At 42.3% G+C, this 10,154-nt stretch overlaps 1 protein-coding gene across 1 annotated transcript in view; it reads left to right on the top strand.

The window, feature by feature from the left end:
- Positions 1 to 1,353: 1,353 nt before the first annotated feature.
- cacng7a (calcium channel, voltage-dependent, gamma subunit 7a) overlaps positions 1,354 to 10,154 on the top strand; it is a gene marked incomplete at its 3' end in the record, with an annotated part of 82,064 nt that continues 73,263 nt past the window's right edge. Inside the window, exon 1 of the mRNA XM_084563213.1 lies at positions 1,354 to 1,371. The remainder of the gene's footprint in view (positions 1,372 to 10,154) is intronic.

The raw sequence follows: 10,154 nt of genomic DNA, 5'->3' as shown, positions 1-10,154 counted from the left end.
TGTACGTGTAAAGTTTGCAAGTTGTGTTGGACAAGGTACTGTGAACGGACATGACATGGGATTAAGATCACAGACTACCTCATTACAAATTACCTGTGTGACTAGGGCTTTAGGGTTAGGCCCAGAATTTTGTAACTTTCTACTGATCCCAGTTTCTCCACCAAGTTACACTCACCGTCCACAGGGGGAGCCGTGTCCATGGCTGAGGTGCCCTGAGCAAGCATCTGAACCCCAAATTGCTGCAGCCCACTGCTCCAACTGTACACACTACTGTGTGAACAAATGGATGGGTCAAACAGCAGCTCAGACCGGCCCTCTTATTCTTATTTAGAATTCAGAAAGAAGGAAGCAGGAGCAGTGTAAGCTACCATGACGGCAGATAGCCAAATTATATTTTCATGTAAATGTTGTATTCTTTTGCCAAGTTTTTCGCTTTTGTATGATTAATGAGGCGGCTAATTGGGGATAGCTGCCATAGCTAGTCACTAAGATTGAGTACACAAGCAGCACAGGAAGATTTAGGAGGTTAAAAATATAAATGTTAATTAGCTAATATGGACATTATTTTGTTATTAACAAGAATGCATATTTTAATGCCTTTTAATGACTTTTTTTGTTTGTTTTGTCCAGGCAGTGTATAAACAACCATGATAACAGGCATTCAGGAAGCAGTTCATTGTTAACTCTTCTTGTATTTTGCAGTATCTACCTACCTGAGATATGAACACAAGTTATCCTCAATCCATGTCTGCAGTGACACCAAAACAAGAAAACAAAAAAAGTCTATCCTTACAGGTTCAGTGTTGTCTGAGTTGTAGTATTGAATCTGGCATTTACAGATAAACACGTTCACATAAAACCTGAAAGCGTCCATGCTTTTAGCTCATGATCAGTCTCAGACGTGTGCACCAATATTACTACTGCGTGCACTCATCACCCTGTGGTCTGTGATTTCAGCTACAATCCAGCTTTTCGCAGTGATCCTGCGTGCAACATCAAATATTCATGTTGTGTGCTTTCAGCAGCTACAGCAGCCACAGTAGTCCTGGTGCATTGATATGCACGCGCACACCGGCCTCATCTGAATGTAGTTAACTTGTGTGATTTTCAGTCGTAGGTAGAGACGTCGCTCTGATGCAGCCACCTCATTCATGTCCCCATTCTGTGTGTGTGATTGTCTCTTTGTGTCCATGTGAGTCTGTAACCGTGCACCTCTTTCTGTTCCATGTCTTTGAGCGTGTGCACGCCCTCGACCGCCACACACACACACACACACACACAACAACTCCTGGGTTGCGTGCCTGGAATACAAGGCAGGGCTCGATGCTCGGAGAAGAAAAGAGGCCGCTGCCGTATCCAGGGGCAACGCAGGTAACAGGAGGATAAGTGGCAGGGGCTTGGAGGACGCCTCTCTGCTGCGTTCCATACGTCTCTCGGGACACGTTCACAGGCCTGTCGGGTTTTTCTGAAAACACAGAGATTTATTTGTCTGTCATATTTACATAAAATCGTAGGTAAAAACAGCTGCAGCAGAGTCAACCACACACACACACACACACACACACCCACACACACACACACGGACTGGAGCAGCTGATTCCACTGATTAGTTTGTCCTGTCTGCTTGGCGGTGCGTTAATCAGTGAAATCACCTGGTGTACTGATTTGTCGGAGTTTGAACCTGCACATCCTTGGAACACATGATTGTTCCATCACAGACAATCTGGTAATGACACGCTTTCATTAGTTTACAGAAATACTTGCAGAGTCCCACCTAACGTGTGCAGGAAGCAATGATTCGGTAATTATCAGGTGAAAATATGTCGAGATGGGTTGAAACGGGACTGGAGAGGGCCGAGAAGAGAGAAGAGATGTTTTTGACAGTATTTCAACGGCAGCCTGAGCCACATTTAAAATGTAGTAGCACTAGGCGCGGTGTGAAAAAGCAAAATTAAAAACCTTTGTCTTCAGCAGAGACACTCATTACTATTGGTCCAGTTTCCCTCTCGTCTTAGATCCAGACCCAGGAGCAACCAGCAGATTCTTGTCAGTCGGGGGAGAAGCAACTCTCTTAAACATATTCTGGAGCCTGGCCATACAGAGCCTTAAAAAGTAACGAATAAAATCTAAAATTAATCCAAAACGTGATGTAGTCATGATGCTAAAACTGACATAAAACTGGATTTAGATGAAAAGTGAGCATACTGTTCTAGATCTGTGATTTACACCTGTTGAGGTGGAGCTGTATTTCTGCTGCTTCTTCCTATTTCTTTACTTCTCCATGCACCCGAAAATCAAAACTCGGAGGGCATGATCCTAAATGTGTCTGTCTTGTAAAGTGTTGCTGGATTTTAAACCACTTTTCTAGATCGATTTTTATTAAAAGACCTCTGCAGCCAGAACTCTCAGATAAAAGAATGTAGAGGAGATCCTGAATCTCCTGGTCATACATTTGACCAGACTAGAATCACAACACACACGTTCTTTAGTTGTTTTTGTTTTCAGGTCAAAAACAAGAAATGCAAACTTTAACTACAGATGAATTTCTGAAATTTCTGCTAAACCTTAACCAGACCCCCCAGGGATGGATTTTAAACTGTGGGTACAGATTGTCAATTTACATCCATGTGGACAGATCGGTAAACTGTGCCCAGTTTTGCAAAACTGTACCCACGGTTGTACACAGTTTATTTATTTTCCTCTCCCCTGAGCTTCAGGAACTTTCTCTTTCTCCCAGTCTTTGTTGTATGTGTTCCCATCTTTCGACCACTTTGTCCCAGGCGTTTGTTCCTCAAAAACTCTCCTAAAGCGCACCATCATCCGCCCGTATTATTAGTTAAACGTCCTAACTGGAAACAGATTGCCCTGCTCTGCCTCTGATTGGCTCGTACTCGTTACCATCTGGGTCAGAGCCAATTAGAAGCAGGATGCGGGTGGGGAAGAACTCTGCTGTCTCCTGTGTGTATGGGGAAAGGGGAGGGACAGAGGGAACAGGCAAGACGAACTCCTGCGTTTAAATAACATATCGAAAATATCTGCTTGACAACTTATTATGGATCTGGGAACAAGCCCAAATAAGCAACTACACTTTAGAAATTTGCCCGAAAAAAACGCAACCCACAACTACCAATATTTGTAATTGCAACACTGCGTGAAGCCTGTGTATGATGAGGCAGAGGGGAAACTTAATGGAATTAGACTGGGCCCGAGCTCGAACCTTGTGGCACTCCACATGTAATTAAGCCCACAGACCTCCCAGATGTCAGGATTTTACTTACTTTCAAACGTGGTCCTTATTAGGTTTTCTCAGCTCTGTCTGTGAGTAAAGAATGAACTATTAAAATGTTGAACCTCTCACACAACCCCAGCAACGAGCCAACAGTAATGATTTCACTTCTAATTACCGGGGCAGGGAATTCTCCAGAGATGGTTCTCAAAATATTAAGACTGATGAAACTGAAATATTCTTCCCCTCTTTTCCTCTTTTTCCCAGTCTTTCCTTTGAGGCAGAAGCCAGCGCTCGTTGCCTCAGATGAAAAATGCATTTGAATTGTTCTCTCCCGCCTTACGTCCTAATCTCCGAGATTCAGATTTCACCTTCATGTGGAGGCTCATTAGTTCAATTTTACGTATGAGCAGAAAAAAAAGGCGATTATTGACCTCAAGTGAACCGGATCAGACGTTCCTCCATCCAGAAAAGTGCTGAGAACTTAGTGAAGACGTAACTCATCACTGGGTGAAATTACAGCTCAGCGTGGGCTTGGAGGAGTCTGACAGCCCATCAAATTTAGGTTCCAATTACGTCCTCGCGCTGTATCTGCATTGTTAAACTTGACCAAGTTTAGGAGCTTGGGAGCACAGAGTTTTAAATCCTGATCGCTTTGTCTCACAGATACATTTGGAGTTTTGTGATATGTGCTGATTTATTGCCAGGTCCCTTGTTTTCTCCTCGGTGTGCACTCCCTGCACTGACGCCACATAGGTTGTCTGACCTGTATCTCAACACACTGAGGACTTGTTTTTGTGTTTGTGTTGCTAATCCATCACTTCAAACGGATATTAAATCCCATTTATCAAGTAGGTTGTTTCTAAAGTTTATAAAAGTTTTAGACAGGAGTCTGTAGTAGGGTTTAATATGGTTCCACAGACTAAAATGTAAGATTCACTTCCTCTACTGACAGCTCACCAACCTCCACTTAATGCTCTTGTAATGACTCCCCAGGGATCAATACATTAAATTAACTGCATGGTCTTTTTTAATTTAATTTTCATTGTTATTTTATTGAATTCAAAGTATTTTATTTGTAGTGTAGCAGTAGTGCACAGTATACGAATTATTCATGATTACCAGTTCCACCTTGAGGCTGCTGCGGTGCAGAACATTGATCCTGAAGAGTATCAGTTGTGTTCAAGGTTCTCACGTCCTGGAATGAAATGAATGTGTGTTTGTTTGCGCAGGTGCCAGCTCTTAAACACAAGCAGCTTAATTCATTAATCCAACCTTTTATTTTGGAATGCTTTAATTTAGACAGGTTTAGATTCAGCTGGATTCAAGGATTCAAGGTTAAATTAACAGCCCACACTCGGCACATTCAGCGAGTGTCTGAGAATTAAATTAAATGAGGTAAAGGAATAAAATAAAGAATGAAAATGACAGCTATTTCTAAGATGAGTTCCTGTACAGTAAGTAGGGTTGTCGTAGTCCGTTTAGCCTGAGGGAAGAAGGCCATAATGGAGCGGAGCTGCTTCCCAGAGGTTAGCCATCTGACAAAGGCTGTTGATTGGATGGTGGATGCCCTCGTCCTGCATCGCCCCCGATGTAAATGTCCTGCAGGTTTGTCCTGTATGGTCACTTTGGAGGAAGTTTTGATGCAGTTAAACTGTATGTCTGTGAAGATTCTTATTCATTCCATATATATCCAAAAAAAACAATCTGAAGCATGGACCTGTAGAGTTTCGTGAAGATGTTTAATCCAGCTAGCCTCTTCTGTTATAAACGACTGGTGAGGAGCTGGGGTTTTCATTAGGAACATCTGTGGGTGTTGCCATCCTGGAACTTGCATGATTAGGGTCTACAACACCCAACAACACCCACATATATTCCTATTTAAACCCCAACTCCCCACCAGCTCTGATGGAGCAGAAGAGGCTGCTTGGACAAGTGGCAAAACAAGAACCTCTACAGCTCCATTTGATGGTGCTCCTGCTTTGTTTTTTAGATGCCGTTGAATTGCAGTATTACAGTTTTCCCTTCGGGGAAGGAAGGTCGACAAAGCTTTATGTGCCCATGCACAGCAAAACTGACTAGGAGCATGAAAGGTTGATTGTGGTTTTGAAGTTAAGAGCCAACTACCGGTCTGCATTCGTCATTCTAAAGGGGGGACGGGAATGTTAGTGCTGGAAAACTGGGGAGAGCTTCAAACCGTCGTTCGGAGCAGGCCTCCGCGGGATCATGCAGATGAGTTAGTCTACAGCTCCTTTTGTTCCAGACAGTCGTGCTGTTCTGAAAATATTTTGCTTGAATTTGACCTTGTAGAGCAATTTGAGTGCTCAGACGAGATGAATATGGAAAAGAAGAAGAGCCTCCTGCGTGTGCCTTCTTGATTTTGTCGTATGCTTACCTTCGTCACTTTTCTTCGTACCGTATGTTCTCTCCAAACGACCGGGTTCTGCTGCTGATTCAACATGCACAGATGTATGAAAAGCAGCAATGATGCAGGAAACAGTCACCACAACAATGGCTTTAAATACGTCTCTTTAATAAGTACTTTATTTTGGTGCTCGACTACCAAAGCCCTCGGTGTCACCTGGTTGACAAACACTGAGGAGACACTACGGCCACATTTTACACTCGGAGGACATGAGCAGGCTCAGATTGACAAATGAGCCTCGTTGAGCGTGTCTAAAAGCACCTAAAATCGCCCCTCCATCCCCCCTCTGCGTCCTACTTTCTGGGAAATTGATGCCGGTGCAGACGTGTTGTTTGTATTCGGGTGACAGGTGAGGATAAAGGAGAGGATGCTCTCTCCTGTGCACAGCAGCCGTTCAGATGTTCAGAAGCTTTGACCTTGCTGTGTTCAGTGTAGGACATTAAAAAATGACCCATGCTGTTGCAGGCACAAACATTTAAAAGTTATAATTTAAAGTGAAATTAGTCGGCTGTCTTGATAATCCCTCACCGATTTATTAGAAGTTTATCTAAGAGCAGATTTCTTGGATCCCTGTTGCCTCCTTTCCCCTGTAGCTGCTGTGATTCTGCTTAATTCTCCGTTTGGTTTTGGCCTTAAATATATTCCAAGCGATATGAAGCAATAAGTGGGAACATGAGAAGAGACTTTTAATGAAAGTCGTTAAGGTTTTATTAAAAACCATAACTGATGTGTCTCAGTATTAAATCGCTGGGTGTAAAACTTACATATTGAACAGATAAGTCACAGTTCGTTGCGACCTCAGACTAATTTACCGTCCTCACTCACTCAGACGGCCAAAGACGTTTTCACCTCGAAGCTGTCTTCAGTTTTAGACGTGCAGTTTTTTATGGCTCTCATACGACGAAGGCAAAGAACACACAAAGAAATAACATCAACTCTTAACTATGTGTGATTGGACCACTGCAATTAGGATTCAGATTATTTTTCCCCCTGTGAACCAGCGTTCTCTCTATGATTATTTTAACATTTATTTAATATATTCATAATCAAAATCTACATCAATATCGCATATGAAAGCAGTGGAAATACAGAAGACTGTGAGTAAAAGACAGCAGCTATTATTTTGTAATCCCCTCTATGTCTTTTTAACACAGTGGTGACTGGAAGTTCACCTTTCAGGTTTTCACTCCCAGTTTTCCCTCAGTTTCTTTCCATTTTGTTCATTTTCAATCCCGTTTCTGCGCCATGAGTTTATGGTTTTATCTTTTGTCAGTTGATAGAGCTTCGTCCTGCAGTATGTTCCCACGCCAAAGCAACAGTTTGTTGCTGGAAGCGTTTTTTTGTTCATTCTGTCACAGGGATGCACTGATCCATTATAGGTGCAGAGGCTGACCCTATTAAAAATTCTATTAAAAAGTCAAATTTCAGAAAGACACTGGGTTAGTTCTCAATAGTGCAGCCACCCCTGTCTGAACTGTTCCAGTGGGCTGCATCCCTTGAAGTTAACACATTTTTAAATTTAGGCAAGCAAAAGTGTTGTTGCACTGGTATACAGCTGATACTCTGCAACTGCAACCAGTGTTTTCTTTTGTCCATAGAAGTCATTTTATGGTTTTATTATGACGGGGACATTGCATTTGGTGCCAGGAGTTTCAGACCAATGTTCATTCATTCATTCATTCATTCTGGTGCTGTCATTGGGCGAGAGGCGGGGTCCACCCTGGACAGGTCTCCAGTCTATCACAGGGCTAACACTTAGAATCACCAATGAACCTAACCAGCATGTCTTTGGACGGTGGGAGGAAGCTGGAGAACCTGGAGAGAACCCATGCAGACACAGGGAGAACATGCAAACTCCACACAGAAAGGAACCAGTCGGCAGATGGATTAGAACCCAGAACCTTCTTGCTGTGAGGCATCAGTGCTAGAGATGGATGAATATATGTGAGGAAACGTTGATCTTCCCAACAGCCTCATCCTGTCATCGGGCCTTTGCCTTTTCTTACAAATGAAGTTATAAACCCAGAACCTTCTTGCTGTGAGGCATCGGTGCTAACCACTAAACCACAGTCCAGTGTGTCACACTGAGGAAGTAAAGCTTCTCATGTTTTACATTGTGTTTTATTTTTTCGTTATTTCTGCTTTTATTTTGTTAACCGTTTCCTTTTGTGTCATAGTTAGCTTGCCCTTCCTGTTTGTTCGTGCCTTTATGACTGTCTTCCCCGTCCTGATTGTTTTCACCTGTGCATAATTACTCCAGCATGTATATACTGCCTGCGTCTTGTTTAGTCATTTGCTAGTTTGTCTCAGCCTTGTTCTGATCTGACCAGGTCATAGTTTTCCTTGTTTACTTATTATTTTGTTATTTTACCTTGGAATCCGTTTTTCCCCGAGAGAGATTTTCTTATCGTGTTTTTGCCTCATGAAGGATGATTTTTAGTTTTTTCCACAGAAATAAAGACTGAGTGATTCTGAACGTCTTTGAGTCGTGCATTTGGGTTCAAACCTTGTGCTGTCATGACGCACTGTTCCCCTACAAAACCTTTTTGGGGGTGAAGTTGGTCTGGAACTCCTCCGCTGGGACCTGATTATGCTCCTGCAAAGATCTGCCCCGTCGATCAAATCGTTTGGACGCAGCTTTATGTGGAGATGGACCAGATGACTTCTGATTTGAGTCAGACTAGGAAAGCATTGAGTTACTAAAACCAAAAATGACCTTGTTTACTCAGCAAATACTCCAGTGGAAAACCCATCGATATATAAGTGCTGAGCTTTCAACATTATATTTGTCATATCCATAACTAAAGTATAAAAAAAAACTGCTTAAATTTGATAGAAAACTTTATTTAAGATGCCTTTTATCCATCACTCTTATAAAATAATCTAGTAGTCTTGAACAGTGACTGTGTTGCAGAACAAAAACAAATCGAATCATAAAAATATATCAGCTGAAAAATCTATTCTCCGAACAGGAACCAAATGTTTTCTGGCAGCAGATAATGTTGAGATCAAATAAGAAATTCTTTTTTTTCTACGTTTGCATAAAAGCAACACTTCAACCCTCTCGCTGTTTCCTCACAGATTTTCCTCAACACCAGACGTGACAGTCGCTGTGTTTGTCTCTGCAAACCACTGTAAAGTCAGATTGTCAGTTTTGTCACATACTCTGTGAGAAGAGACAGACTCCTGCCTCTGTGGTTGTACCTCGGATAGACGACTGTGCAGCAGCGTGAGAGCACGAACGCTGTTTTGGGACTGAATTCCTGGCGACGATATATTTATGTTTGCTTTGGATACGGTTTAGTACCATTGCAAAAAAAAATAAAAAATAGGAACTCAAAGAAAACATGTGTTGTGCATTTCTATCTCAGGAAGGCAGAGAAAATCAGGCCAAGATAGAGACGGAGAGAGACGAGGTGACAGAACGACGAGAAAAGAAACAGAAATAAGAGCCCAAGATAGAGCTGGGGAGGGAGGGAGGGAGAGAGAGAGATGGCTGATAGACAGATAGGCAGAGCTGAGAGAGACAGACGGTTGGTAGAGAGATAAAGGAAAAAAAGATGGATAGAAAAAAGGAAAGGCTGATGAAAAAAGACATATACGCTCCCCGAACTCGTCATCACCTGTTGAGGGCAATTTTCTTCACTATTTCTACTGTTTGTTATTTTCTTTCTTCGACTTTGCCGTACTTTTATTGCTTTGCGCTTTCGTATTAATGAGATGTGAAGTTTGACTTTGAAAGCACCAGTGTCTGCATCCTTTTAATGATGAAAGAGCTGGAAACTACAAATTCTTTTTTTTTTTTTTTTTTAACCCCTGGGTGACCTTATGTTTTTACTTTTTATTCCCACTGACATTTCCCGTACCTGGGCGTCACAGTGGTGTGGTGGTGAGCACTGAAGGTTCAGGGTTCGATTCCAACTGGTTCCTTTCTGTGTGGAGTTTGCATGTTCTCCCTGTGTCTGTGTGGGTTCTCTCCAGGTTCTCCAGCTTCCTCCCACCGTCCAAAGACATGCTGGTTAGGTTCATTGGTGATTCTAAATTGACCGTAGGTGTGAGTGTCTCTCTGTGTTAGCCCTGAGATAGACTGGAGACCTGTCCAGGGTGTACCCCGCCTCTCACCCAGTGACAGCTGGGATAGGCTCCAGAGGACAAGTAGTTACAGAAAATGAATGTACCCACCTGGTTATGACTTTCTTACGGTACTGCAGGTAGAGCCAATAATGCCACATGTGTCTACATAAACCAATGGGTTCATAAAACTGGGGCATCATAAAATAATTAGCAGGATATGACAGTAAAATAAAAATAAAAATCTGTCATGCTACACATAAACCTTTTTTCTTCTTATTGAAATTACAAACATGACACGGCAGATGGTTTGCACCATTTGGTGAAGTCTTCTTTCTTTGGACAGTGACAAAATAAATGTTGATGATTCTTGGCGTCTTTATAAAGCATCTCTAGATAGAGGCATCTAAAACCAACCCATATGTGTCAGTA

Source organism: Chelon labrosus (genome assembly GCF_963514085.1).
Source record: "Chelon labrosus genome assembly, chromosome: 16".
NCBI classification, from domain to species: Eukaryota; Metazoa; Chordata; class Actinopteri; order Mugiliformes; family Mugilidae; genus Chelon; species Chelon labrosus.
Note: the sequence above shows the minus strand (reverse complement) of the source record. Positions and strands in the feature narration are given on the sequence as shown.